Raw genomic sequence first — 9,849 nt, 5'->3', positions numbered from 1 at the left:
TCACCCCAGGCAAGGAAAAAGGGAAGAGAGAGAAATACCTTTCCCCTCCTGGGCAGACATGGGGCTGCAGCTTAGTTCTCAGTCTGGAGACATTCTGCGAGGAGCTGCCCACACCAAAAGTAGTTTAGTTGGCCTCCTCTGGAGTCATGCTCGTGCCGCTGTGGAGAGGCCGCACATGTGCGGCCCCCAGGATCACATCTCAGAGGCGAGCGGGGCCAGTGCAGCCCCTGTTTATAATTTTTTTGAAGATTCTGTGCTCATTATCACTTTGGTCTGTTATTTTCCTTTTTTGAAATCTAGGCTTGCTATTAGAATCATTTTGACATTATAAAATTAGTTGGGCAATGTTTCTTATTATTCTAAACTAATGAATGGGAAATCATTCTATTTTATTTAGTAAATGTTATTAGCATTCAACAAATAATGTATTTGGCTTTGATGGTTTTAAAAGTGTCATTAAGTATTCAATCAAGAGCCTGGAGTGATAGCACAGTGGGTAGGGCGTTTGCTTTGCACGTGGCCGACCCGGGTTTGATTCCCAGCATCCCATATAGTCATGTGAGCACCGCCAGGGTAATTCCTGAGTGCAGAGTCAGGAGTGACCCTGTGCATCGCCAGATGTGACCTAAAAAGCAAAAAAAAAAAAAAAAAAATTAAATCAAATTCTGAATGTTACACAACCATTTAGCCAGTTCTTAGTTAGTCTGAGCTATGTATTATTTAAAGAATTGTTTCATTACATCTATGCTACCAGAATGTATAGCATAGATTTGCTCATAAGAGTTTTTTATTGTCTTGATAATTTAGGCAATTATCAGCAAACATCCATTTTTATTTTTAATATCAGTAATTCGCATATAATTTATCTGTGGGTGAAATTGACTAGATGGATATTATATTTATTTATCTTTTTAATTAATTAGTGTTTTGTTTTGTTGGGGCTTGAGCGATAGCACAGCGGTAGGGTGGTCGCCTTTCATGCAGCCGACACGTGTTTGGTTCCTCCGCCCCTCTCGGAGAGCCCGGCAAGCCACCGAATGTATCGTGCCCAAACAGCAGAGCTTTTCAAGCTACCCGTGGCATATTCAATATGCCAAAAACAGTAACAAGTTTCACAATGAGAGACATTACTGGTGCCCGCTCGAACCAATCGATGAGCAACAGAATGACAGTGACAGTTTGTTTTGTTGAACTCTGTTGTTTTGTTTTCAAATTCATTGATTTCTGAGGTGCGCCTCTTCCCCTCACTGAGCATCCCAGCCCTCGGTGCTCTGTGTGTGGCCCCGGACCCAATCTCAACCCAATGTCCAGTGGCCAGAAGGGGTGTGGTCTCTAGGGCAGTGGGCATGGCCCCGCTGCAGTGGGCATGGTCACCAGGGCTGCAGTTAATTTCCCCTGTTCTAGTGTAATTGACAGACGTTGCAATCCCCATTAACTAACTTTGTGGAGATCTCTACTCCAATAGCACCAAAATATCAAAACTCACAAAGAGAGAGATTAGCTCTAGTGAACTGGAAGGTCCCACCTCCATACAACCATGACAGCATGAAGAAACAGCGCAAATCCCGACAAAAAGAAGAGGATGAAGAGAAGAGTCCAGAAGCCTCAGCAGGGGTTTCCCACAAATGTTATCTCTCTGATAAAGAATTCAGAGAAGAAATTTGAGAATGTTCATTGAACATAAAGAAATGGTGGAGCAGTCAGTGAAGAAATTACGGGAAGAAATGAGAGCAGAAATAGGAAAGCTACATTCAGAAATTTCATGAATAAAAGACATTGTAGACAAAATAAAAATCGCAGTGGGAGCCCTCAAGAGTAGAATGGCTCCAGCTGAAGATAGAATTAGTGAGCTTGAAGATGAGCAACAGAAAGAACACAGGCTAAAAGAAACAATTAGAAAAAGATCTTAAAATAGCTCTAGGGAAAATCAGAGACTTAGGGGACAATGTCAAGAAAAATGACATAAGAATCATTGGAGTTTCAGAAGGACAGGGAGGCAACCCTAATGAGAAAGCCACAGTTAAAGAAATCATTGCTGAAAAGTTCCCAGAGCTCCATAATGCAGATTTTCAGATTTTAGGAGCCAGAAAAGTGCCAACCAGAAGGGACCCTAATGAAAAGATTCTAAGACTTATCATAGTCAGAATGATGGATGCCACGGATAGGGACACAATACTGCAAGCAGCAAGGTCAAAAAAAAATAAATCACATAATAAGGAGCACCCCTGAGATTCACAGCTGACTTATCAGAAGAAACCCTCCAAGCCAGAAGACAATGGTGAGATATAGTGAAAAAACTCAGTGAAATGAATGCCTCAACACGAATACTTTATCCAGCTAATCTGTCACTCAAACTCGAAGGAACCTTACACAATTTCATGGAGAAACAACAACTAAAGAACTTCATAGACTCAAAACCAAACTTAACAGAAGTACTAATGGGGCTCCTGTAAGAAAAGAAAAACCCCTACAAGTACAACAAACTCCTAAGGAAAGATGGCACAAAACTCCAGAATAATCTCTCTCAATGTCAGTGGTCTACACACACCCATCAAGAGACACAGAGTGGCAAAATGGATCCGGAAACTAAACCCAACATTCTGCTGCCTACAAGAAAGACATCTGAATGTTCAGAGCAAACACAGACTCAGAGTCAAAGGATGGAAAACAATCCTTCAAGCAAACAACTCCCTCAAAAAATCCGGGGTGGCCATACTAGTATTGGACAATATAGATTTCAGGTTGAAAAAGATTAGAAGGGACAGCGAAGGCCATTTCTTACTAATCAAGGGATATGTACAGCAGGAAAAACTCACACTCCTAAACATATATGCACCAAATGAGGGATCAACAAAATACTTAAAACAACTGCTAACAGATTTTAGAGAGGACATCGGAAGCAACACAATAGTAATTGGAGACTTCAACACCGCCTATCACTTCTGGATAGATCAACAAGATCAAAACTCAGCAAGAAAACACTGGCCTTGAAGGAAGAAATAGGAGAAAGCTAATACGTCTATGCAGGCTTTGCATCCCCATAAAAAAGAATACACATTCTTTTCCAGTGCACATGGAACATTCTCCAAACTAGATCATGCGCTGGGCCACAAAGCATACCTCCATAGAATCAGGAAGATAGAAATTGTATCAATATCTTCTCAGACCATGATGCACTGAAGATAGAAGTTAATCATGCACAGACACAGAGGACCAAACCATACACCTGGAAATTAAACAACTTGATGTTGAACAATGAGCGAGTCAGGGAGGAAATCAAGGAAGACATCAAAAGGTACCTGGAAACAAATGAGAATGAAGACACAATATACCAGAATCTGTGGGACACAGCTAAAGCTGTGTTAAGGGGAATATTTATAGCTCTGTGAGCATATCTCAGGAAGGAAGAAAGGGCCCACATAAATAACCTGACCCACAGCTCAAGACCATAGAAAAGGACCAACAAAAGGAGCCCAAACCAGGCAGAAGGAAAGAAATAATAAAACTTAAAGCAGAAATCAATGATATGTAAACCCAGAAAATAATCCAAAAGATCAATGAATTTAAGAGCTGGTTCTTTGAGAAAATAAATGGGATTGATAAACCACTAGCAAGACTCACAAAGAAAGAGAGAGAGAGAACTCTAATAAACCTAATCAGAAATGAATGTGGGGACATAACAACAGAAACAAAAGAAATTCAAAAGGTCATCAGAGACTAGTTCGAATGTCTGTATGCTACGAAACAAGATAATCTAAAAGAAATGGTTAAATTACTGGATTCTTATAGCCTCCCAAGGCTGAATCAAGATGACTTAGAATACCCGAATAGACCTATTACTATCAAGGAAATCAAAACTGTAATCAAAACTCTCCCCAGAAACAAAAGTCCACGTCCAGATAAATTCACTAGTGAATTCTTCAAAACATTTAAAGAGGACCTATTGCCAATTTTTCTCAAGCTCTTCCAGGAAATCGAGGAAATAAAAACATTCCCAGACAGTTTCTATGAGTTACATATCTCCTTAATACCAAAACCAAGCAGAGACACCACAACAAAAGAAAACTACAGACCGATATCTTTGATGAACACAGATGCGAAGATCCGCAACAAAATATTAGCGAATAGAATCCAGCAACTCATCAAAAAGATCATACACTCCAAACAAGTGGGATTCAACCCGGGGATGCAAGGATGGTTCAACATTCAGAAGTCAATCATCATAATCCACCATATCAACAAAAGAAAAGATAAAAACCATATGGTCATATCAATAGATGCAGAGAAAGCATTTGACAAGATCCAGCACCCGTTCATGATGAAAACACTCACCAAAATGGGCATAGAAGGGAACTTTTTCAACATAGTCAAAGCCATCTACCATATGCCTATAGCAAGCATTATCCTCAATGGGGAAAAACTAAGGGCTTTCCCTCTACGATAAGGGACAAGGCAAGAATGCCCACTCTCACTACTTCTGTTCAATATAGTACTGGAAGTACTTGCAATAGTGATTAGGCAAGAAAAAGACATTAAGGGCATGCAGATAGGAAAGGAAGAAATCAAACAAACTCTCACTATTCGCAGATAATATGATAGTATATTTAGAGAACCCCAAAGCCTCTACCAAGAAACTCCTCAAAGCAATATACTCATATAATAAAGTTGCAGGTTTTAAAATCAATACCCAAAACTCCATGGCTTTTCGATATGCCAATATTGAGAGAGAAGAAAGTGATATGAAAGAAGCAACCCCTTTTACAATCATGCCTCAGAAAATCAAGTACCTCGGAATCAACTTAACTAAGGAGGTGAAGGAACTGTACAGAGAAAATTACAAAACTGCTACTTCACAAAATAAAAGAGGACATGAGAAAATGGAAGCGTATTCCCTGTTCATGGATTGAGAGAATTAACATTGTCAAAATAGCAATATTTCCCAAAGCATTATACAGATTCAATGCGATCCCTATAAGGATACCCATGACATTCTTCAAGGAAGTGGACCAAACACTTCTAAAATTCATATGGAAAAACAAACCCCCACAAATAACTAAAGCAATTTGAGGGAAAAGGAACATGGGGGGCATCATCTTCCCCAACCGCAAGCTCTACTACAAAGCAGTAATAATTAAAACTGCATGGTACTGGAACAAAGGCAGAGCAGTAGACCACTGGAACAGGTATAAGGGTTAGAATACCCTTATACAAAACATCAAATATATGACCATCTAGTCTTTGATAAGGGAGCAAGAAATGTAAAGTTGAGCAAAGAAAGCCTCTTGAACAAAATGGTCCTGGCAACACTGGACAGCTACATGCAAAAAAATGGGCTCAGACTTATACCTAACAACATGCAGAAAAGTCAGATCAAAATGGATTAAAGACCTCAACATTATACCAGAATCCATAATGCACATTGAAGACAAGGTCAGTAAAACCCTCCATGACATTGAAGCTACAGGTATCTTCAGAGAGGACTCGCCACTGACCAGGCAAGTGAAAACAGAGATAAACAAATGGGACTATCTTAAACTGAGAAGCTTCTGTACAGCAAAAGATATACAGCGACCAGAATACAAAGACAGTCTACAGAATGGGAAAAGATATTCACCCAATACCCATCAGATAAGGGGTTGATATCAAGGATTTGCAAGGCACTGGTTAAACTTCACAAGAAGAAAACATCCAACCCTATCAGAAAATGGGGCGATGAAATGAACAGAAACTTTCTCAAGGAAGAAATTCAAATGACTAAAGGACACATGAAAAAATGCTCCTCATCACTAATCATCAGGAAGATGCAGATCAAAACAACAATGAGGTACCATCTCACACCACAGACTGGCCCACATCCAAAAGAACAAAAGTGACTGGTGTTGGCGCAGATGTGGGGAGAAAGGGACTCTCCTTCACTCCTGGTAGGAATGCTAACTGGTTCAGCACTTTCGGAAAACAGTATGGACGCTTCTCAAAAAATGAGAAATTGAGCTCTCATTTGACCCAGCAATACCACTTCTGGGAGTATATCCCAGAGATGCAAAAAAGTATAGTAAAAGTGACATCTGCACCTATATGTTCATTGTAGCACTGTTCACAATATCCAGAATCTGGAAAAATCCCGAGTGCCCGAGAACAGATGACTGGCTAAAGAAACTTTGGTACATCTACACAATGGAATACTATGCATCTGTTAGAAAAGATGAAGTCATGAAATTTGCATATAGGTGGATCAACATGGAAAGTATCATGTTAAGTGAAATGAGTCAGAAAGACATAGAAAGATTGCATTCATCTGTGGAATATAAAGTAACAGAATGGGAGACTAACACCCAGGAATAGTAGAGATAAGTATCAAGAGGAGTACTCCACAGCTTGGAAGCTGACCTCACACGCTAGGTGAAGAAGCAGCTCTGATAGAGAAGGGATCACCAAGCAAAGGGTTCCAGGTGGGACTACTAGGGATGGGAGATACAGGCTGAAAATAGACTATAGACTCAACGAGATGCCTACTTAATACCTCTGTAGCAAACCACAACACCCAAAAAGAGAGAATGAGCAAAGAGGAATGCCCTGCCACAGAGATAGGGTGGGGTGAAGGGGACAGGGTGGGGGTGGTGGGAGGGATGCTGGAACCATTGGTGGTGGAAAATGGGCACTGGTGGAGGGATGGGCACTCGATCATTGTATGACTAAAATGTAAGCATGAAAACCTGTAAGTCTGTAACTTTGTCTCACGGTGATTCACTAATGAAATAAGATAAAATTTTTAAAAAAACAAATACATTGATTTCTGTACTAACTTTTATTATTTCTATTATTCCTGCTTATTCTTTGCTTACATTGCTTTTCTTTCTAAAGTTTCTAAAATTCCAAAGTTAGGTTATTTGGCATGATTCCTTCCTAGTGCGTGTTTCAACACTACACATTTAGATCTAAGAACTATGATCACTTGTTACCCTCACACTTCAATAAGTTGTAAATTAATTTTTATTTGGGCAAACATGTTTCAATTTATCAGGGACTTCTTTAATCAATATGATAGTTGGAAATTATTACTTTATTCCCAAAATAATTTGGAAGCTTTATTTTTCTAGTCTTGATTATTAGTTTAATTACATTGGAATTTGAGAGCAGATATTACATGATTTCTATAATTTTAAATTGCTAATGTGTGTATTGTGGCCCAAACTGCGGCATGTATTGGTGCAATTACATGTGAAATTCTACTGCTCATGATGGTGTCTACAAAATTCCCTTTTGTTACTAAGTTTTAATTTAATATGCTATTGAACTTAATTTTTGAAAATGTTAAGTATTTTTGCATTTATTTTCATAAAATATTGATTTTAAGTTTTTGTCCTCTGCAGAGTTTTTTCCTATTGTTTCTTTCTGTTATGTTGACTCTGACATCATGGGAAGAGGATGTCTGCCTCTAGGGTGCAGCACTGTTGCCTGTTTCTCCTGTGGTGTCTGGTATTTGCTTTGCCAATAAAGCTATCTGCATTTGATACTTCTATACTGGAAGGTGGTTAATTATGGACACAACTTTATACCAGCGATCTTATACAAAACAAAATTACTAGGGGAGATTGAAATGGGTGACTATTTTTCTCCCAGGAGTTAGACCAGCGAAGCTGTTCGTCCTAGAAAATAGTGTTACTGGACTTAGTGAAAATGACCCTTTTTATCTAGATTAAATAGCTGTTTCTGCTTCCTTTACCCAATACTAAAAGAGATTTTCATATTTTTCTCAAAAATAGTCTGGAGCACCTGAAAATAAACCCTATGAAAGATGTAAGCCAGGATTGAGCCTATAAGTTTTTAACATTCAAGTCAGTCTATTCAGTCAGCATTCAGCAATATACCAAATTCATTTTTAAAATCCCTAACAGTTACTGGATCTAGAGAATTCCTCTTCTTAAACTGAAATCCCAAGTGTAAGTGTGTTATGTGTGTGTGTGTGTGTATTGTGTGTGTGTGTATAATATAGCGTAATGTAGTATATTTGGGGGACTGGTGATTTGTCATAAGATCTGGTTACTCTGTTTCATTTTCTCACTTTTCTCTTATTTATTTATTTTTAATTTTTTCACCTTTCTCTTTTTATTTCTTCTAAGAATAGGTGTGTTTATTTTTATTTATTTATACAATAAAAGAATAACATTCTTAGTTTTTATTTTTAACTGAAATTACACATAAAAGAATATGTCCTGGGGCCGGAGTGATAGCACATCGGGTAGGGCGTTCACCTTGCACGCGGCCGACCCGGGTTCGATCCCCGGCATCCCATATGGTCCCCCAAGCACCGCCAGGAGTAATTCCTGAGTGCAAAGCCAGGAGTAACCACTGAGCATTGCTGGGTGTGACCCAAAAAGCAAAAAAAAAAAAAAAAAAGAATATGTCCTTTAGTCTCAGATATGTATCAAATGGCATATTGCATTATTGCATGCTTTGAATATGCAAAATCCCAAGATTAATTATTGGTACTACTTATGTTCACCCTTAAAAAATCCCCAAATCTATAAGATATGAATCCCACAACTAACAACAGCAAAACATTATTTTTATAAGTAAATAAAAGTTATTGTGTCTTCTACTCCCAAATATTTAATTTCATTTTTCTAAGATGCTACCATTATTAAAATTTGATATATGTCTTTTTAGAAAATTGTAATATATTTTAGAATAACAGAAATATTATAATAATTGGTACTTGTCATGCACTGTGAACAAAAAGTAATGTAACCTATTGCCTGTGAGTGAGTATATGGCAACACAGACTCATTGAACTACAACGTGATCAACTGTAGCAAACATACCACCCTAATGAATGATGTTGATAATGAGAGAAGCTATGCATGCGTGACCATTAGGGTATATAAGATGTCTCATTTTCTTCTTTTCAATTTTAGTGTGAAATAGAAACTACCCTAAATGGAGTATTTAAAAGAATGTATGCCCCTGAATTACCATAAGTGTTAGCATTTTATGTATACATCATTAGTATGTATTGTAATTGTTTCTACAAATTGGTAAGTTTTTTACATTTTTACATTAATACTTGTATATATTGAAATAAAGAAACTTGTTTCATTCTAATGTTTTTTAAAAAAACATTTTTCTAATTCCCCATTGAAATTGTTAAGCTATTTTTGAAATTCCATTGTTATAATTGATGCTGTAGTGCAATCTTTTTATTTGCAGCTTCATTTTATTAGGTTACTTGTCAATAATAATAGGAACTTCTCTCATAAACAACAGATCTCTTAAAATTTTTGCAAAGGGGTATCAATGCCAATTGTTCTCAGAAAAACCCAGATGATGTTCTTAAAATAATTGCAGACCATTATATTATAGCACTTATCTCAAGGTTAGTCATGAGCTTTTCTTGAAGGTTATAAAGCAATTTTATCACAAATATGTTTTCATACACTTATAAGAAATCTATAACTTAATTAAGTATATACTATTAGTGCATACTGTTTGTAGAAATTTTTAAAGTAAGACAATAATGATCTACTATTGAATATCTAAAAATGTGTATTGTATAGCCCCCAAAAAGTAGTAGATCTGATTTAATAATTACATTAAAATTTTTAACCAGAAAAGTTATTCACTTCAAAACAGGAACATAATGATTTATATTAACCAATAATTAAAGTAGAAATCGGATCATAAATAAAAGTGTGAGTTTTTAGCATATGTTCACTTTGAGCAAAGCATAATGACCTCATATTATTTTAAAATAATAATTTAAAATTGTTCATAAGGAGATTTGGCATCAGAAATAATGACTAAGAATAGAATAGAATTCTCGTGACTGATCTAAACATTTTAATTTTGTGA

Source organism: Sorex araneus, chromosome 1, assembly GCF_027595985.1.
Source record: "Sorex araneus isolate mSorAra2 chromosome 1, mSorAra2.pri, whole genome shotgun sequence".
Taxonomy (NCBI): domain Eukaryota; kingdom Metazoa; phylum Chordata; class Mammalia; order Eulipotyphla; family Soricidae; genus Sorex; species Sorex araneus.
The sequence above is the reverse complement of the archived record's forward strand: the minus strand, read 5'-3'. Positions refer to the sequence as shown.